This window comes from Larus michahellis, chromosome 12, assembly GCF_964199755.1.
Source record: "Larus michahellis chromosome 12, bLarMic1.1, whole genome shotgun sequence".
Classification (NCBI taxonomy): domain Eukaryota; kingdom Metazoa; phylum Chordata; class Aves; order Charadriiformes; family Laridae; genus Larus; species Larus michahellis.
Window position 1 is genome coordinate 3,503,304 of NC_133907.1, and position 20,404 is coordinate 3,523,707.

General features: G+C 46.0%; 1 long non-coding RNA gene across 1 annotated transcript in view; it reads right to left on the minus strand.

Annotated features, from left to right (window-relative positions):
- The window catches only part of LOC141750248 (uncharacterized), a 52,884-nt gene that overhangs the window by 21,539 nt on the left and 10,941 nt on the right, over positions 1-20,404 (minus strand). The window lies entirely within an intron of this gene.

Consider the following 20,404-nt stretch of genomic DNA (forward strand, 5'->3'; position numbering starts at 1 on the left):
TGTGAAGCTGAGACTGGTCCCAGAACTGCTCTGGGACATCTCATCATATTCACCTGGGTAGTTTAGCGCCAATATATATCAGTATGTATCAATTATCGGTACAGCTTTCTGCTCCCCAACGGCACAATTAAAACCACACAAGGGTAACAAGAGATGAGCTTGCAGGTACCAACAGCACGACTTTGAGGACAACCACTCGTACCAAGCAGGGTGATCTCCTCCAGTTCCACCAACACTATGGCAAACTCCTTGACCATTTGTGAACGCAGCGTGAAGGAGCAGAGGTGGGTCCTGAGCCGCTCGTGCTGCTTTACCTCACAAGCGGGTGCTCATCGCCTTTTATTTCTCCTCCGTGCTGATTTCCAACCTGAAGGTCCCGTCCTTCACCTCTGTGGAGCCTACTGCCGTTTGTACCAGCACGAACTATGCTCAGACCGAAGGAGAGCAGCGAGAGGAGGTACCAAGCCCGTGGCACCACCAGCCCAAGGGACAGTGTCACGATGCTCAGCATTTGATCGTACATTCCCCATATACAATTAATTGATCACGTCTTTTCCATGGACCACCTACAGCTCTTGAAGTTTAACCAGATGGAAGCAGAGAGATTCTATTCAGAGATTTGAATCAACAAAACATGATCACAAAAATAAAATCATTCTCATTACGGTTTTGTTTTGTTTTTTTTTTTTTAAATGAATACTACTCAGTAGGGCTACATAAATTATTTTTGCTAGAATACTTTGGTCTGGACTTCTTAAATACATTTGAGATGTTTCCCAAAACAACTTTTTTTAGAATGACTGATTTATCAAGATGAAAAATTTCCCCTGGAAATTCACTGTAAATATTTTTTTAACCTACTTTTCTTCCTCGCTCCCTCCCCAGGAGCTCTTTGTCTCACATCAGTGCTCTGCCACTCTCAGATCCTATGAGTCCTTCTGCCTCGATGCTTCTTGGGATAAAATGATCTTCACCAGTGACTCTGATAGAGCTGATTTAAAGCAGCCTTTCCCGATTCGTGCATTTCACAATTCTTCTCTCGCCTCTCCGCTCTTGCGGCTATAATTACTGGTGGATTTCTTTTTATTAAAAAAAACCCAAACAAACAAACCCCAAAAAACAAAACCAAAAAAACCCCACTCAAACAAAAAAGAACCTAAACAGCATCCTAAAACCCTCCCCCCCCCAGTCTCCATCTCTTCCTGCCAGAAATGACCCCAAGGATGCGTGCCCAGGATGGCAGCGGGGCTGCCCGAGCCAGATGGGAGCTGCTGAAGACCTTGAGATCAAGCCACCAGCCTTCAATTGTGACATTTGGTCGTGGGTGGCAGATTTCTTCCTTTCACGCTTAAAAACGTTGAAAACCACTGCAGTTCTGTTTGACGGGGAATCAGAGGCTGATTAACCTTATCTTGTTATGTGCAGATGCAGATGTTGAGAAATCATTTCCCACCCACGCTGGCCAGAACTGGTCTTTGGACCATTAGCCAACGCACAATATGCCGCGCCGAGCCTCAAACCCTCCGTACGCTGCACAGACCTCTGAGGGGCTTTTGGTGCCATTCAGGGAGAAAATAAAGTTTACTCCTCCTTATGCTGCCCTGCAACTTCTCTGGAAGCTCTGAACATCCCTAAATTTTTAGCATCGTTGCAAAATGCTTTCCTGATGGGCCAAAAAATGGTCTGGTCCCCCTCTCCCACACCATTTCCCCGGGTGCGGCGCTGGGCCAGCGGGACCTTCCCCACGACAGGGGGCAGGAGCGAGGCCGACGCTCCCCTTTTTCTTTTTTGCAATAAGGAGGATCCTTCTTCACGTGCTTTTATTAAACCATGTGCCCGCACCACGAGCTCAAAGTGACACTTTTCAATGATTTAAGATGACGATAATAGAAACATTCAAAAAACTCTCAGAGAGACCAAACCTGATTCCTCTCGCGGCTTCTGAATTAGTTTTTCTGCTTGTAGCCACTTCTGCTTTATCTTCAGAGCCGTAACAAAAAGCCCGACAGAAGGGAATAGTAGGAAATTACTACTGCTTTTTTGAAAGCACCTACTGCCTCGTCCCCTGCGGTACTATTTCTGGATGCCTCCGCAGCTTCCATCTTTGCCCTGAGTGTTTTACGAGACACCTCGCGGGCTCACAGCCCGAGTCCAGAGAGGACGGGTTGGTTTTGCGCGTTTTCCCCTGCAGCTGTTTTGTTCCGTTGGAGATGACGCCTCACTGGGTCAGGACGCTGGTTTGTTTTTTTTTTTTTCTTTTAGCTTAAGGGATGAGCTTTATTTGCAAGACAACATTAACCATTTGGATCTCCCAGCTCCAAGATTCCTTGCAGGCATTCTGAATATATACATATTTTTATTTATTTTCTTTTAAATTCTATTTTTAAAGCTAGGAATGCTGGGTCCGACACAGCTGGGGACTTTGCTGCGTTTTCCTTTTCACGTTTTTGCTTTCAGGAAGGCAGAAACGCGGGCTGCTCCTAAAAGACCGGGATCAGGACATCATCTTTTCCCCAGCAACATCTGGAATATTAAGAGAGCGGAGCGGGATTGGAGTTGCATTGGCTGCACCAATCTCCAGCAGGAGCCTCCCCCCGCTCGCGAGGAGGGAAGAGCAGCCGCGAACGTGCGGAGCCGCAGCCGCACTCGCCGCTGCGTGACTCCGGTTTCATGCCTGCACTTCTCCATTGATTTATGGGGCAGCTCGTTTCCAGACCCACCTCCTTCAGGAGGAGGAACTTCAACTCCATGTGAATAATAGGGTCCTATATCTCTTAAAGCAGTCGCTGCTTCTTGCCGGGGTGGGGAAGGCGGAGTGGGGGGGGGGGGGGTGGAAATTATGGGGAAGAGAAATATTCCTCCTCCCGTTGGATGGGTCTGGGAATGAACCGCGCAGCCAGAGAGCGGGTGCGTTTTGCTATTTTTTTTATTATTAAAAAAAAAAACCATAAAGCCCATAACCCAAAACACAGCTCGAGCCGACGAGGAGGAGATCCCACAACCCACTCCCGTTGTTAAAGCCGCACAATAGAAGACACACACGCCTTCCGCCCATTCAATCTCTCCCTTACATCTATATATCTATATACACATGCCCCACAAAGGCATATTTTCTACGTTAAGCCTATGGATTACTGGCTCAGGCCCTTACAAAAAAAAAAAAAAAATTAAAAAAAAAATGTTGCCAAGGCAACGAGCCAGGGGTTGCTATGGCATCTTGGAGCCGAGCAGCTGGGCCAATCCCTGCTCCCTGCGAGCTGGGAAGGCGCAAAGCCTCTAAATTTAATGTCAGTGCGGAGAGGAAGGGAAGCTGTTGAGGCATGCATGATGCTGAGCGTGCGCTTGCTAAATGCGGACAACATGGCCCCCATGATTAGGACCAGCACACTAATGAATATTCATTGGGCTGATTAAAGCAAAGTCAATTAACTACTTGACTGCTTGATTTTTTGCTGGATTTTAGTCATCTCTTTTAACCATTTTGCCACTGGGGATGCTCTTGTTCTCCCCTTCATCTCCCTCTTTCCTCCTCTATATTTCCTTACACTGGCAATTAGGGTTCAGATTTTTTTTTTTTCCCTCGTCTTCATGCTTTTTACTGACAATAACCCATCCTGCTCAGATTTTACGGCTCACTTTATTTCGCCAGTAAATCATTTTCTTCTAGGGTCACTGTCTTCCACTGCAGTTGTAGGTAAGCCAGAAGGTCACAGATTTCCATCAAGTTTGGAAATCTCACGTGCGATTTAATTCAAAATCCCCAGCTAAGCAATAATGCTGATTTTCTACTTCGCAGTGGGATTCTCCCCCGTCCCCACAGCCCTTTGTTTTATAACACGGGGAGTTGCTGTGAGGCAGGTCAAGGGCTGCGGAATATTTTATTTTTTTTTTTAAATTCTGATTTGTTAAATCAGGATCCCTTCAGACGGACGACTCGGACCGAATGTTCTAGGAAACCTAAAGGGATCCTAAAATAAAACAACAATTCATTAAAAATGGTTTTCAATTTAGAGAGATGTCTTTCTCCCAGTGCAGTAGTGATGTAAGAAGACTGCGAAGAGGACTGCATATTTTATAAAGATCATTTTTCAGAATGTGCCTGCAAACTAAAACATGTGATTAAATTAAAAATAAATGAAAAATTGTTGGCCAAAAAAAAAAAAAAAAAAATTCCACATCTGCGAATTCAAGCCCTTACAACCCAACCTGGGAAAATACATTCATTTTCCTCATGTTCTTTGCCTTGTTTTGAAAACTCTCTCAGGTTCTTGTATTATGTATACAGAACCGTGTCAGAGAAAGATGCATTTACATGATAGTTATGACTCTCCTGGAGGGGAGTTATTAATAGTTGTAAGTAATGTATCTGATGGGTAGAGTAGAAAACCTGAACGTAATCCCCCAGCATTTGGGCCGGTGTATTTGTCAGCAATTGGAATAAAAAGGTACAGAAAAAGGCAGAGAGTACAGCGGGGTAGGAACTGACTTCCAATATTGTACCTGCGATCCAGCTACTCGCAAGCAAAAAAAAGGAGGACAAAGTAGTGGAAAAGGAATGAAGCAAGACAGAGCACAACTGAGCAGGGAAACTTTGCATTATTTTTAACTGCAAACTAAAAAATAACAAAATAATCAATTTCCATTATATAAACTCAATGGACATACAAGTTTCTCTATTATTTTTCTGGATGATGCACAGATTTATGTGCTTTTATACATATATTGTCATAAAAACAGACAGCTGCTTTTCCAGCACGCCACTAAAATGTGGAAAACAGGGAACTGCGATGCTTTCCTTATCCAAGTTGTACTCCGGGAGCACTACAAGCAATTTTTCCCCGCAAAACCCGCTGTGCGTACAGCTCTCCTAACGCCGTTATCCCAACTTTTAATCTTTTGCTTTCCAACCGAACATGTAGCACCTGTTTGGACCCCCGGAGCCGCGGGGGTCTCGCCCTGCGCCGGCTGACGCTGCTGGAGGGCTGGAATGGCAGGCGGGATTTGGTGTGCGCGTTCCCGGCTCGCCGAGAAGCCGCCCTGCTTTTCAGGGCTTTACGTTTCTGCCATCAAAATCAGAAATCTGCATAGCAACACCGAGCTCCGCGGGGCAACACGTTTCATTTACCCAAATCCGAAGAAAACCCGCAACACATAATTATCTATTTACAAATTAAAAAGAACAACAAAAGGAAAAGAGGAGGAACGCGTTAAGCTGCCACAGTCAATCAAAGGAAATATATATTGGGGGCTATTTTTCAAAATTGTACATTTTCATCTCTGTGCGGTGGAAATCTCTTCACAGGGGGCAATATGCAAACATAGAGGTGCAGACACAAAGACAAGTAGAATAATTCCATTTTCCCCCCCCAAAAAAAGATATTTAGGTAATTGGATTCAAATTTTAACTGGGTCACAAATGAAATGCAGTCAGCAACCTATGGTACTGGGGGGAAAAAAAAAAGGGACAAAAAAAATAAAAAAAAAGACAAAAAGTCAGCCCAGTGCCATGAAACTCAGCAGTCTGCGGTTCCTGGTCATGAGAGGCCACGGCATTAGCCAGGCAGGGTGTTGCGGGTCAGGATTAAGATGCATTAACAAATTCATATGGAGGAAACTCGCCCAGCACCTGCCCACAATTTGCCAATTCTCTTCCACTCCCTTCCATGTGAATCAACTTCTCTTTTTCTCCTTGGAGGAGGATTTATTTTATTTTTATTTATTTTATTTTTAAATAATGTTATTCTGGGTAAAATTTGCATCCCTGAGCTGTGAAAAGCATTTTAGCTCAAAACCTACACGACAGTAAGAACAACACGATTATTGTGCTTATATTGTGAATGATACTGAGATTAAAAAAAAAAAATGCTCAAAGACACGTGCATGTGCGCGCGGGCAAACACACACGCAGATAAATGACAGTAAACAGCATCTACCCTCCTTCTGAGATATATGGTAAATTCTATAAACTGTTAAAAAAAAATTTTCACAAAAATACAAACCCGGAATCTACATCTGCACAATGGAAAATATTCTGAGCGCAAACCCATTGCGGGAGCAGTAAATTCAGGGTTAAGTCTCTGGATTCCTGTCGGATACTCTCAGCCTTTCATCATGTCTCTATGAATTTTCATTCCTGCACTCTGGGGTAAATTAAGGCTGATGGTGTCAATACGGAGTTTTGAGCCCTATTTCGACATTTCTTATGTTTCGCCTCTTTAATTCAGACCCTTTAGAGTTTGATTTTTCAACAATTTCGGGAGGAGGGCTCGGGGCTTTCTAATCCGCTTTTGAAATGCCATATTTTCCAGGAGGCTATTTCCCACTGAACCCCCCCCCCCGCAAGTCATCCTGCAGACGTTGTGGCAAGGCAGTAGCCATTTTCCCGGGCAGAATAAATTCCTCGTCGTTCACATCTAACAAGCTGATGCCTGATCAACCCCCTCCCAAATCGCCAAAAGCAGGCGGTGTCGCGTCTCCCCCCCCCCCCCCCACACACACACACAAACAACGCTGCGGAGATCCCGAACTTTTGCATCTGTCTGCTCTCGAAAAGAAAACAAACCACCGAAACCCTTCAGGAAAAGCCTGATGCGTTTGAGATTAGAAACGTGATGTGTCTGGGATTAAAGCACGACACGTCTGCAGAGCTCGCAATGCTAACCAACCAGGAGAGTTATCTAACACGCGATACATGTGATTGCTTGAATAATATTCCAGTAGACGCCGCGTCCCTTCCTCCCTGCGTGCGAACCCCTCGCTGCACGCACACACATGGTATTTCTAATAGGATCCCTGCTCCCCTCTCTCTCTCTCTCTCTCCCCCGCTTTCACAATCTGTCGCTCTCCAATCTGCCCACTCTGCTCTATTTTTCCCATCCAATATTCCCCCCTCTAACACCTTCCCCTCCTCTCCAGCCCCCAGCCTCGCTCCCCTCCGTCTCCCCCCATCCTCCAGGCTCTGGGATCGGCCGCGTTAGCCCCAGCGCCGAATTTTGGGTCCGTGGACATTAAAGCAGTTAGCAGACTGGTTAAAAAAAAAAAAAAATGCTAGGAAAAAGCAATTTCTCCCCCTACTACTCGCTCTTAAATAACGTGGTAAAACTACCTACCTCGTCTAATAATTTGGTGCCTAAAATCAATTTTTCATAGCGACGGCCTACATTATTAATACTCCATCTTACTTGCTGCTGTTTTATCAGAAAGTTTACAAACAAGTTGACTATCGCCATCTCGGCTTTACGGAGGGGAAGAAAGAGCAGAGGGAGGAGAAAGGCTCGGTCAGAGCTCCCCAGCAGGCTGGTAGCATAGCCTGAAATAAATTAGGTCTCCTGGGTTCCAGTCCAGTGCTCTACCCATTAGTCTCTGACTAAGAAACAAATGCAGAGAGGCCAGGAAACGCGTAAATTGAAGCAACACTTCACCGTTCCTTGTAGCCTGTAGAATAATTACTAGATGCAGATGTAGCTAGAGATGCCTGAGGCTTTGGTGATCCCAGGGTTATATTTATAAGATCTGGCTTTTCCTCCAGCCCATCCTGCTGCTCTCCTGCCTCGTAGGAACTATTCGCTCTGGCTGCAATTTGGCCCTAACTTGGGAAGCGCAGGACACAACGGCATCTAAGCAGAGCAACTGGTTTAAGGAGTTCAGGGGAAACACCAAGCTTTATCTAGGCCTGCCAGGATTGTGGAAACAAGTATTAAATTTCCCAGAAGAGAATGAGCTCGCGGCCAGCTTATATGTGCCTACACATGGACACATACATGCACACATGCGAACACGCCGAAAGCTCCACTACGGCACGCGAGGAGGGGGAGAAATGGGGTTGACACAGTGTGTAAGATAAAGCTCTCACAAAGAGGGGAGAAAGATATATAAATTCATGTTCTTTGAACTTATAGATCTACCTTTGAGGGTACCCCTTGCTTCCTGCCGTGCTGCACAGCTCATGGAGACGAGGGTAGCACTGACCCCATGGAACGATGGGCATGGCTTCGAGTCTCGGCATGGGACGGGGAGATGCAGAGCCAGGACTGATGTAGGATCTCACAGCACGAAGATCCTAGATGATCATGATGTTCTGCTCCCCTTTCCAAAAGACAAAAGCACCTACCGCTAGGAAAGTTAACACTGCCACACACAGAAAGCATCAAAACCAATAAGAAAGTGATGCCGTTCCTGCAGACCAAGCAAAAGCTGCATTTAGGAATGGTTTTAAACAGAGGAAAACCTCCAAAGTCCAAAAAGGTGAGAGGTAAGTCCTTGTCCCCACTCTAAATTCAAACCCGCTACACACTACCCAGAGTAGAGCACCGGGTAGCTGATATCATGGACTGCTGCAACACAACGTCTGTATTAACACGGCAAGAGGGAGGGACTCGCAGCCTTCAGTCAGACACGGGCCGGGCACCACGGAACACGGAGCTGCTCTAAAAGAGACGTTATCCGGAAATCTCCTGGTGCGGACCATAGTTACTGGAGGAATCTCAGCTATTCAAGCTGTTCCCTTGCTTGGAACATCACTTCAGCGCCTGCAGACTGGGCTCCCCAGTACAAGAGAGACATGAACATACTGGAGAGAGTTCAGTGAAGGACCACAAGGATGATGAAGGGATCTGAGCATCTCTCATATGAGGAAAGGCTGAAAGCCGGGACTGTTCAGCCTGGAGAAGAGAAGGCTCAGGAGGGATCTTGTTAATGGATATAAATACCCGAAGGGAGGGTGCAGAGGACAGAGACAGGCTCTTTTCAGTGGTGGCCAGTGACAGGACAAGAAGCAATGGATGCAAACTGAAACACAGGAAGGTCCTTATGACTGAAAAGAAGGAAAAACTAATTTTACTGTGAGGGTGACTGAGCACTGGCAGAGGTTGCCCAGGGAGGTTGTGGAGCCTCCATCCTCGGAGATACTAAAAAAAAATAATAAAAATGTCTGCACACAGTCCTAGAAAACTGGCTCTAGATGTCCCTGCTTGAGTAGGGGGGTTGGACCAGTCAACCTCCAGAGATGCCTTCCAACCTCAGCCATTCTGTGACTCTATGAAATTTGCTTTTTTAAAAAAAAATAAATCATTAATCTTCATTAAGAAATTACAAACAAAAATTTTGATGCACACTTTTCCCATACAGCTTTATAAACCATTTCTTCATTGCAAAGGCAACAAACAACTTCCTGAATCTGTGAAGTTTCTGGGAAGGTGGCAGTTCCGCTTTCCTCGCAATAGCAGCACTGAGGACTGCGAGAAACCCCAACAGCCAGATCACCTGGGGACATTTCCTGTTCAAAACTTTGAGGATCAAGCCTACGGCAAAGATTTCTGTGCACATCCAGGCTTCTTTACCAACAGGATGGCCTCCTTGCCTTGGGCAAGTACATCTTTATAGAAGGAATCCAAGAAGAAATCAGCCATGATAAAGGTGTGGAACATCACAGCAATTCTTAAAGGGGCTCCAAAGCTGAATCCAAGGACTACAGACTTGTAAATATGACTCACACAGCCAGCAAAAAAATATTTGCTATTACATATACATACATAGATCCTTAAGATCTGTGTTAGATTTGTGAGGTGGGACTAATTCATCCAACTCAAAGGTGACGCTGTTGTGACACAACACTTGCATCTCTGAAAAGCTTCTGGCCACTTCCCTCTCCAAAGTCTCCTAAAGAAACTGAACTGTTGTGGCATACGAGGGAACATCCCCTTTTAGACTCACAACTAGTTGCAACATGGGAAGCCACAGACAGGGAGAAAAAGCTTTCACAGTGGGCGAAGTTATTTGAGAACCATCCCTTCTAAAGAAAAAAAAAAAACAAAACCAAAAAACCCACAAACAAACCACCTCAGTTATTACTTATTTCTAAAAGATCTCACTACACCTGATGACAGAATAATAAAACGATGTCAGTAAGCAGAGGTACAGGAGAAGAAGAGCTGTGTTTGTCAGGAGGCCACTCCACTGTTGGACAGAGGGTGCTGGACCAGACAAACCCTCATCTCACCCCTTCAGTAATCCTGATACTTTGCGTATCCCATTTGATTGTTTCAGACCTTTTGCACCACCACAGGAGCACAAAGTCCATGTTACATCTGACAACCAAGGTCTTCACTTCTAACTTGAAATAAATTAGTGTCCCACAACATTTTACCAATACCTTCACTCTACAGGATTCTCAGCAATAAATTTTTAGTCCTCTGGGCCTATGATTGTGTGGTGGATGGTACTTCTCCAATACAGACTGAACGGAAACCTCATACCAGAGCAGACCTGAGGTCAGCTTTGACCCCTGACGTCTGCTGGACAGCCATCAAACATGTTGCTGACGAGGTGGAGGCTAGTGAAAATGCAAGTACAGAAGGATTTTCTTGGCATGTGTCATGCCCTTGCACATCTCTCTTCTTGTGATTGATGACCATGCTCCAAAATGATGATATACTATGCAGCTGAGTCAGTTTGATCTTACAAATCGGTACAACTTCTGCATGCCCACGGTCAGGTACCGGGAGCAGTCTGCCCAGAGATGGTGACAAGAGCAGTTTCCTCAGACCTGTTGGAAAAATCCCCGCTCCAGGAGATCCTGGGCAGAAGTTTCTGAATCTCTTAAATCAGGACAAACCCGAAAGTTTTTCCGCATGAGAAAAGTGACACTGGCAAAACGGATACTGGGAAAGGACAGAATGAGGAACTCTTTGAAATCACCTTGAAACCAATTGCTACTCTCTTGGGTTTGGTTGTGAATGACGCAACTTTCCTGTGCTAATACAAACACATTTGAAAGCCAGGCTAGGGAGAGTCAAAAGCGGTGCCTCCGGCTCTAAGTAAGGACACAATCGTCTTTGTAGTCCCTAGTGTGCATGTCGGTACCCAAAAACCGGATGACTTCCTGTCCTGCTATCTCGTGTTGATGTTGGGTGCAAGAGGCTGTGCATCGTCTCACTTGATATTGCAGCCTACAAGACACCAAGGCCCATCTAAAACCTCCACATCTCAGTGCACAGGTTGCCCACGTGGAGATCCCAGCTCCAAGGAAGCCTTGAGATGCACCAAGAGTCAAATGCGCTCAGCTTGCACAGGCTTTTCAGAATCGGAGTAGCCCATCTCTGCACCCTCCCTCCACCCACACCATGCATCTGCCCTTTGACTTGACCCACTCACCCAACCAGCCCTTCGTGCTGCTCCGCGTTTGCAGAACACGAAGCCACCCCTGCACTGAGCCAACCCCTTTCAACAAGTGCAACTGGGAGGCAGAAGCAGAACTCGAGTGCACCAGTGCAAACATGCCGCGGCCCCGGCGGAGCCAGGAGCGTGCACGTCACCTCTCTGGGAACTTGTTTGTATTCTTGGGAGAATGTTGAAAAATATCTCTGACCCCCAAACATTTACCTTTTGATCGGAGGTTTCCAATGTTGCTGTAGTGTATTAAAGCTGAGATGCTCATAAAAAAACCCTTTGTGTCAACATAGTAAATGACTCTAATTAGGCTGGTGGTGCAATGAAAATGCTTAATTCATTCTGATGAGGCAGAAGGAAGAGCTAAAATGTTTATAGACAATGGGTGAACAGGGAGATATAATGCTGAGTGCCAGCTTTAAATGCAAATTACCGCAGAAATCTTTCCCTCTCCACCATCCCATTCCTCCCCCTTCCTCTCTCTCTCTCTCTGTCGCCAGCACCACACTGTAATCTCCTAGTGCAGTAATTAGAAGTGAAAGGAGCCACATAGAGGGGCCTCTAAAGGCAACACTAAAGAGAATTACAGAAAAAAATACCTGCCTTTAATAGAAGACAGCACCATTTTCCAAAGTGCACCACCACTGCAGCACTTAGCATGGTGGTAGGATCAGAGAGGTGATAATTTGGAGGGGTATGACTGAAATGGTATGTAAATTTGTTGTGCTCCCTCTCCCATCTGACCTGTCTTCATCTATGGTGTCTGTTCCCAGGGCTGGGGCCACTTTGCCTTTTGGAAGGAGGCCAGGCCAGCATCAACAGGCAAGCATTTTGGGGAAGGCAACTTTTGTGGTGTTCCTTCCCCTCAGCAGAAGTGCAGAGCTGCAAGTGGACAAGAACTCAAGGCCTGAAAAAACTCAGCCTGGAAGCTGTCAAGAGAGAGTAAACACGGAAACCTTACAAGGTCATCCTTAGGAACGTTTCTCACCACACTTGCAGTATTGCAGCTTCTTTTAGAGAGGAGAAATTATACATTTGGTGAGAAAGAAGAGGCAAGAGAATGGAAGACGACAAGGAAGGAGGAAGAGAAGGTAGCCAGTGTTTGGTTCACATATAGAATATGACACTTTTTTCTTTAAATGCTCTCATTTGAAACCTCTGGAATAGCTTTGGCTTGGGAGTTTGAGTGAAGAAATTCTCCTGCTGCCAACTTGCCAGTGTCTCCTGCTGTAGGATCTCCAGTACCAGCATGGACACAGCAGTGCACAGATGTGTCTTAGAGTTTCACATCTGGAGTCTGAGTTAAAATTGGGGTTTGTTTCATCTTCTGTGAATCAAGTGCTCTCAGCCCTGCTTCAGCATTGAACAAATCCCCTTTCCCTTCCCACACACAGGCACACAAACCACCCCGGAACGGCAGAAGGTCAGAACGGGAGACCGGAAAGATCTGTCAGTCCTGGACTACAAGCCAAATGAACTCCCAGTAAAACGCTGCTGAAATTACATTCTGGATTGAAATCCTTTAAAGAAAAAGTATTTTCATTCCTCCTTGCAGCAGTAGCTGAGTCTCAAGGTGGAGAAGAACTGGCAGGTGAGTGTGCCCTGATGCACACAAGCAGGATAAGGTAGCCCTGGACTCTTGGCACCCGGAGCTGGCTGGGACAGTGGAAAGGGGCACATATGAGGTAGCTTTTTCATGAGGACTATGAATTTTTATTGACTTTCCACTCTAACACGGTTGTGTTGTCAGTAGACAAGGTCACGCTCACTCTGGGCACATCATTTAACACCGTGCTCATCTCTTTAGGCAAACCTGGTGACGTGCCCTGCCCTTTTCTGCAGGTGGCCCGACCACATCAGCCAGCCTGGGCTTGCTTTTACTTGAGGGGTTTAACACCCTTTAGGAAAGCTGCAGGAGGCTGAGGTGTGCTGCTGGAGGTCAGCGGTCAGACCTTCTGCCAGATCACATTATTTTACCAACTCCCAATCAAGCTGGAGTTCCTGCCTTAAAATATTTTTATTTGCTAAAAATACAGAGATGATGGTTTTCCCCTCCCTTAAGGCCAGTATGCGGGAGGTCCAGCTACATCCCAGAGCCTGGCCTGGGTAGAGTCACATTCCTGCAGGACAGCTACGGCAGAGGTGATGCCACCTTTGTGCAGTGCATAAATATAACGGGGCACCGTCGTCTCCACGTCCTCATCCGCATAAACAGGACCACAAAAGCCCAAGATAAAGCCAGACGTGGAAAAAAAGCACGGTTTGCTTGTGCCTGCGTTTCATTCCCAAGGCTCAGCTCATTCATAAAAGATCTCCATCCGACCCACGGAGCCACCTCAAACCCCCGGTGTGTGGGCGACGCTGGGCTCTCCTGGAGGATGCCCCTGGGCACGGCGCAGCGTGCCAACAGCTCCCTCTCCCCAGCCGCGAGCTGGAGCATCCCACCCTCGCTTTCTCTCTCTCCCTCTCTGTGTTTGCTCAGTGAGACAGAAGCAATACCAGTTTGCAGCACAATAAACCATGTAAAGGAAGCATCAATTAACTAGAATACATGGATATAGTATTTAATTAACTGATAGGCTCACAGTTACCGTATGATGTCATGGAAACCTCAAATCTCCTGGGTGCCGCCTCGCACATGCCAACCGGGAATTGGAGCCATCACAAATCCCATGTAAAGTTTGAATCCTGACATTTTTAATTAAAAAAAAAAAAAAAAGATCCTGACTCTCTTAAGTACCTTTTAATTGACACAAATGTGTGCACATCTTTGGTGCTGCAGGAGCCCTGGGTGTGCCGGCTCCCGCAGAACGGACGCCAGCGGCATCACTCACCCATTCAAGGCCACTGTCATTAACCATGGCTTTGTGTTAAGGAAGTAGAAGAATGAGCCCACAAGGCTTTAAGGAAATAAAAAGAGGGCAAAATCACACTGGATGGGTTTTCAAGGATATAACAAGACAAAACGCTGCAGTTACTTTGCCTTTGATATGAGGATCTCAAAGCACTTTACAAAATAAAAATGCAAAAATTTAAAGTCGATTCCCCGACTCCTAATTCAGCATGAAAGCACCATGTAACTCTGCAACTTCTTGTTCAGCGCCTTTTAGAGAAGCAACCTGTCCCGGGTTGAATACTAAATAACGTAAGCTCACCGATTTAAAAAGCAAGTGTTATTTTGCAGGATCTACAGCTGAGGAAACCGAGGCAAAGGGAGTTTGGGGCCACTTGTCCAGAAGCCAATGGCTGTTGAGTGCCAGAGCTCAGAACACAGCTGAGACACCCCAGCCCACGCGTGTACTGCCCGGTCAGAGCCAGAAGAGGTGGAAGAGGGACCAGCATCCTCGCGGTACCGCTGGCAATGCCCAAGCACTGCTCATCCCCCCCCGGGATGTGCCCGGAGCCGCCGAGCATCCCTGCTCACACCGGGCTTGTCGGGGCCTCTCACGCTCCAGCAGCGCTGACTCGACCTCCTCAAATAACTCTTAAATGAGGCAAAGGGCTGGTTCCCCAAGCCGCAGGCCGCTGTAGCAGGTATTGAAGTTGAATCTTTGCAGCCCATAAACAAATACCAACGATCAACCTCAAACAATGCTCCGATAGATGCAATTTTACTTCTCCAGCTGCAAACATTAATACTTTCACTCCATTTACTGCAAGATATTTGTCGCCCGATACTAATTTTGTCCCAACAGCTTAAATTACAGGAAAAGTCCTGTATTAAAAACCATTAGGCTGAGACATACTGTATTCCTTCCTTTAGTGCTTTGACAGTGGAACATTAGACTTAAATACACCAAGACAGGTTAGTATGGTATTATTTTCTGTGAATGAAGGTGTGCGTTTGTTCTAAGTATCCATTGTCTCTGTTTATGTGCGAATTAGTTTATGGATCGTTCTTGACAGAGCTACAGCGCCCTCCCTTAAGGGCATTGCTGATATATTACCTTTGAAAGAGAATCACAATTTATTCATTCAAACACAGAGCTAAAGATAGATGTGCACCGGAATATTTTGAAATATTGCATTATATATAAAATGAAATAGGGGGAAGCTAAATTACACAGCTATAATTACTTAGAGTTCAGGTGGCATCGTAAATAATCTATTCACAACTCGCTCAGTGTTTATTATGTCACCAGAGCGATATAATTAACATGGTATAGATGGGAACTACGCAAGGCAGATGCCTAATACACCCAGATCAAACACGCCCCGACGTAAGTACAAAAACACACAAACATATACTATGTCATTCATGAAAATTCATATGAAAGTGGGGAAAAAAGGAGGAAAAAGCAGCAGTTTGACCATTTTGAGGCCCTAGCCCCGCTACCACCACCAGCACCTCTTTGGAATAGTCAGAGGTCGATTTATGGGCGCGCTGCAGCGTTCACGTTACAGGGGCTTCGATGGTTTTGCACTGGCTGAGTTCATGCCGCCAAGGAGATTCTTTCTGTGCTGCTCTAAAATCGGCTTCCCGGCTGTTTGAAATGAAATCGTTACGAGGAATAAGAAGTTGGGAAACAAAACCCGGAATCTGCAAGTCATCTTCATCCAACCTTGCACCGCAAATACACGCGTTCAGATACCCCAGGTGAATTGCTTGGAAATGATAAATAAGGTGTGAGGCAAAAACATTAAAAAAAAAGTAAGAAAACCAAAATACATTACAAAGGGGAAAAAAAAGAAAACCCAAACATCAAAAGACTCAATACAGTAGTTAAATTTGTAATATTTCCCATTTTACCTAGAAATCACAAAGTCTGTCAAGTCTTGTTTCTACAAACCTATACTCACACAAACATACGTATACACCTTAGCACTAGAAGAAAGTTTGAGAAACAAGTGAAGGTGCCTTTCACAGGCTCAAAGAGGGAATGAGATAAGCAGGTGGCAAACTTTGCATTACAGAAACAGAAAGGTTAGAGGAACAGGCTTTCAAGAGGGTTTGCTTGGGGCATGACAGTGTGAGGGACTCCAAAATAACCTGCTTTTCTCAGAGTCCAAGGTGTCCTTAAGTTTCAGTGGCCTGAATCACAACAATACTTTTAAGGTCTTGGAAAAACAATTGGGTTGTGTTACTCCATTTCTGACTCACTCCTTTCCTTCCCAGAACATTTTGCTGGTCACCATTTCTCTCTCTATTATTTTTTTCCAGTTTTGTTTCTGTAGCAGGGAAAGCAGAGGGAAGAAATAGAATGGGAGGGACAAACTCCTGTGACTCCCCCCAAACCAGAGGTGAGAAAGTGAGTCAGAAATCAGATTTTTCCCCTTACACCTTCTGCTTTTCACTGCTGTGGTCATTATTTGCAGGCAGTTTATTACACGTTTCTCCATTGAAAAGAGACCAAATAAAATATACCGGCAGAGGAGTTCTACGCGTTTGCTCTTTTACTGATTTCTTGGTCAAATCTCTTTATTTTTTTGAAAGCAAGAGGACTTTTCCCCCAGCCACCAGCTCTTCACTACTATTAAAAACCCGTCTCCAGACTTAATTGTACCCTCCAAAGAGAAACCAGAGCAAGCCCCAGTGGCTGCATCCTTCAAAGGGCTGCAGCATTGATTCGGCCTGGGATTTGAGGACACGATGCGTGCTGAAGATGGGGACGATGCCCAGATGGGGGCATCCCAGACGATGGGGGAAGAAAAAAAAAAAAAAGAAAAATCATCATTCCAGACAGCTTCAACGAACTCACAATTTCCTTCTTCCTGCAGTGGGATTGCAGGTACAAACAATGTCCTTAAAGAGTTTTGGCCCAGCGCTGAGCTCGTTCTTGTCCTGCCTTGTCACCTCGCAGCAGAGGTGGGAGCGGGGCTGGCTCCCTGCCGCCGCCGGGGAGAAGATTCAGGAGGTTCGACACAGAGCAGAGCCAAGCGCTGTGTCTTTTATTAAACAGCATCTGCCCTTCTTCTGGATATATTACTTTATGCCAAGTGGTGTGGACTTTTTTTTTTTTTGGAAGTAAAGAATATTTAACGTCATATAAAAAGAAAAATGGTCCCTTAAATTATTTGTGGCGTGTCCTCTGCGCTGTGGAAGAACAAAGCTCACTCTCCCAGTGCGCTGCACCAGAGTTCGGGAGCAGCGGTGACAGCCAGGCAAGAATTTATGGTCCCTGGGGAGAGATCTGCTAGGGTCCTGCACAGCAAGATAAAATATTTGAGGGTTGATTTTTATTTTATTTTTTCCTTCTTCTCCGTGGAGGTAGCAGAGATGAAAGATGTAAATCCATTTCCCAGAGACCAGGACCCCACCAAAACACCATCCCGTCCTGGAAGACAGACTTGGGTTTGCAGAGAGAACTTAATAATCTGGTTTTGCTTCCAATGCTGCTCTTTTCTCTGTTGCCCAGAAATTTTGCAGTGTGAGCAGGAATTCCTCAAAGGTTAAAAACAAACTCTGGAAAAGGCAAAAGAAAGCAGCCCACTGGGCTCCCTTCCTCTTGGATGCTCATGATTTTTTTTTTTTTTTTGAGGTCTTTGGGGCACACTTCATGTTTAACATGATTCATGAACACTTGCAGAGGGCACTCCCGCCAGGTGCCACCAGGGAAGCTGATCAGCCTCATGTTTTTAAATGCCTTTTGCTGGCTGCTCCCTTGGGGCCAGGCTGAGCTCAGGACTCCATTGGTGGTCACAGCTGGAGCATGATAGAGGGTTTGGGTTATTTCTCCAGAACCTGGTCTGAAGGATTAAAACCCTCACAAGCTGTCGTTCCCAAGCCTTGCACTGAAAATTGGTGCAAGCCCTGCACCTTTGTACCATTAGGTTTCCAGTGCTGGAGCAGAACAGCCTCACACTTGCTGAAGAGCTGCACCATCACCTTAGTTCTAACCCCAATGAGACAACTTCTTCCAAACTTGCCCAGTTTCTTCCTCCAGATGGAGGAGTGCTACGCCCTCAGACACCCATCTGAGGACAAAGGGCAGAGCCATTCAGGACCAGCGCTCTGCCCCACGCCAGGCTGGCCGGATGGCTGCCCACTCTCCAGCCATCCCAGCACGGTGCTGGGCTGGGGCCAAAGAGCTCTGCCAAGGGCTGCAGCAGAGGACATATCAGCCGAGCACATCAGCTTCGACACGGAGCTGTACAAACACAGCTCTGCAGCTGAGGGTTCAGAATCAGCTTTGTGCAGGCAGCTCAAAGCACTTGCAAAAAAAAAATAAATAAAAAAAAATACCAGAACAGGTACTTGTCAGGTCAGCACCTGCTTGTGCACTGGCCTCCATCGCTTCAGCATCGTTAAGGGGAAGAGCAGCATGCGATTGCAGCCATGTCATCCTGCAGGCAGGAGTCTGCCCGATCCAAAGTCCCCCGAGCAGGAACAGTAGCTTTTCCGTAAGCTCGGTGGTGCTTTGGATCTGGCTTGTAACTCCTGCATCACCACGATCTTCAGCATCATCCTCCCATTTGCAAAGATTTTTCTCCCTTGTCAAGCAGAACTGCCCAGAACTTTTCAAACAGGTAAATAGAGTTATTTAAAGTCTTGTTCCTGCCTCAAGATCTACTATGGCTTATCCATTGACTTCAGCCCAAGCACGTGGAGCACTGCCTTTAAGAGTCAGCAAGTTTCAAGGGTGACCACCCCAGAGGGACAATCTCTGGCTGATGCAAAGCACCAAAGGTTCATTTACTCCAGTAGTGACATAGTAATTAATACTAGCAAAGAATCAAAATCTTTTTAAACACAGGACATGAACAGCTAGATGCCTTCAATGTTAGGTTCTTCATCTCGAATCACACTTGGCTTTGATACAGAACAAGCTAATAAACAGGGGGCTGATGGCCAGCACCAGTGCTGCTCACACATACCCACACCAAGGCACCCTGCTTTCTGCAGGCTGCTGCAAATCGTATTCAGCACCCCCTTGGGAGCAAGGCCAAAAACCCCCCAAGTCAACGCCATGCATAGGGTGGAGGAAAAACATTTGTCTCCAGGTGAAAAGGTAAAAAAACTACAGGAGGGTTTGCTGACCACCCAAAGCAAGCACAGACAGCTACGGAGCATCTCTGGTCTCAGCCCACTTCAACAGCATTTTGGGTTTTTTTTCCAACCCCCCCAAACAAAAATCCCTCATCGAGGGACTGATTTCTCTGAAAATTAGCACATCAGCAAACTGCACATCCCACTTTCTGGTAAGAAGATTTCAAAGGCGGCTGCAGTCCCCCCCCCCGCCTTTCTGCTGCAGGGAAGTGGAACTAATTACACCGCAGTTTTGAAGTGCCAATGGGCCAGTTTTACCCCCTGGGCTCCCACTGAGGTGGTCACAACACATCGGACAGTCTCTCTGCTACCCGAGCAGCCAGGCACTCCGGATGGAACGACAATGGCAGTAATAGATTTGATCTTATTATATTCATTTAGAAAGATGTTTATGGCAGGCTGACATGAATTTCAATGCAAGCCTCGCTCTCTTCCCAAAGCATCTGCAGCTCCCAGAACCTGCGAGTGCAGGCAAACATACTGTTCTTTAAAAAAATTGAAGATGTAGGTCAAAATGAAAAAATTGTTAGTAGAGCCCTGCGTTATCTGAGCTCTTTACGGTTTCACAAAGGTGTCCTGGTGTCTCAGCTCTCTTAAAACTAAGGGCTAACAATAAAGCCTGCTATTTGTGCATGGTTCATGAAGCCTCTTACAATGCTATGGAGATATAACAATCTCCATTTCACCAAAGACCCAGATCCTCAAATCTATACAAGTATTCAGGCATTTACTTCAAGACTGGCGAGCTCCGGTACACGAAGAGCTGCAAGGCTATGGAGGCTGAAGTAGCGAGGAGTCGGACCAGGAACATTCCCCATCACACAGCAAACCAAAATCCTGATCCCCAAACGCCACCCAGGGTCTCGCAGGCCCCGGTCCTCCGCTGTCACCCTTAGCTATAGCCGATTCCCGTCGTGGCAGCAGTTCAGATCAAGGCTAATTGTATTTGAATCTACAGGGTACCAATTTTCCAGCAAAGGGGTTTTAATCTAACATGCAGATCTCTTGTCTACATTCACATCACCCCAGAGACCCATAACATAGGTCATTTGTGCATACACAATCTCGGTAATAGGATGCACAATTTTAAAACGGCTAAATCTGTAGAGAAGGAAAAAAATGTTATTACAGGAGGAAAAAGAAAAGATTAGCTCACAGGCTGAGATCATGTTTGCCAAGTTTCCACCCAGAGAATTATTCCAGTACCAAATTCTATGCTACCAAAATAACGGGTTTATACAGCAGGCATTG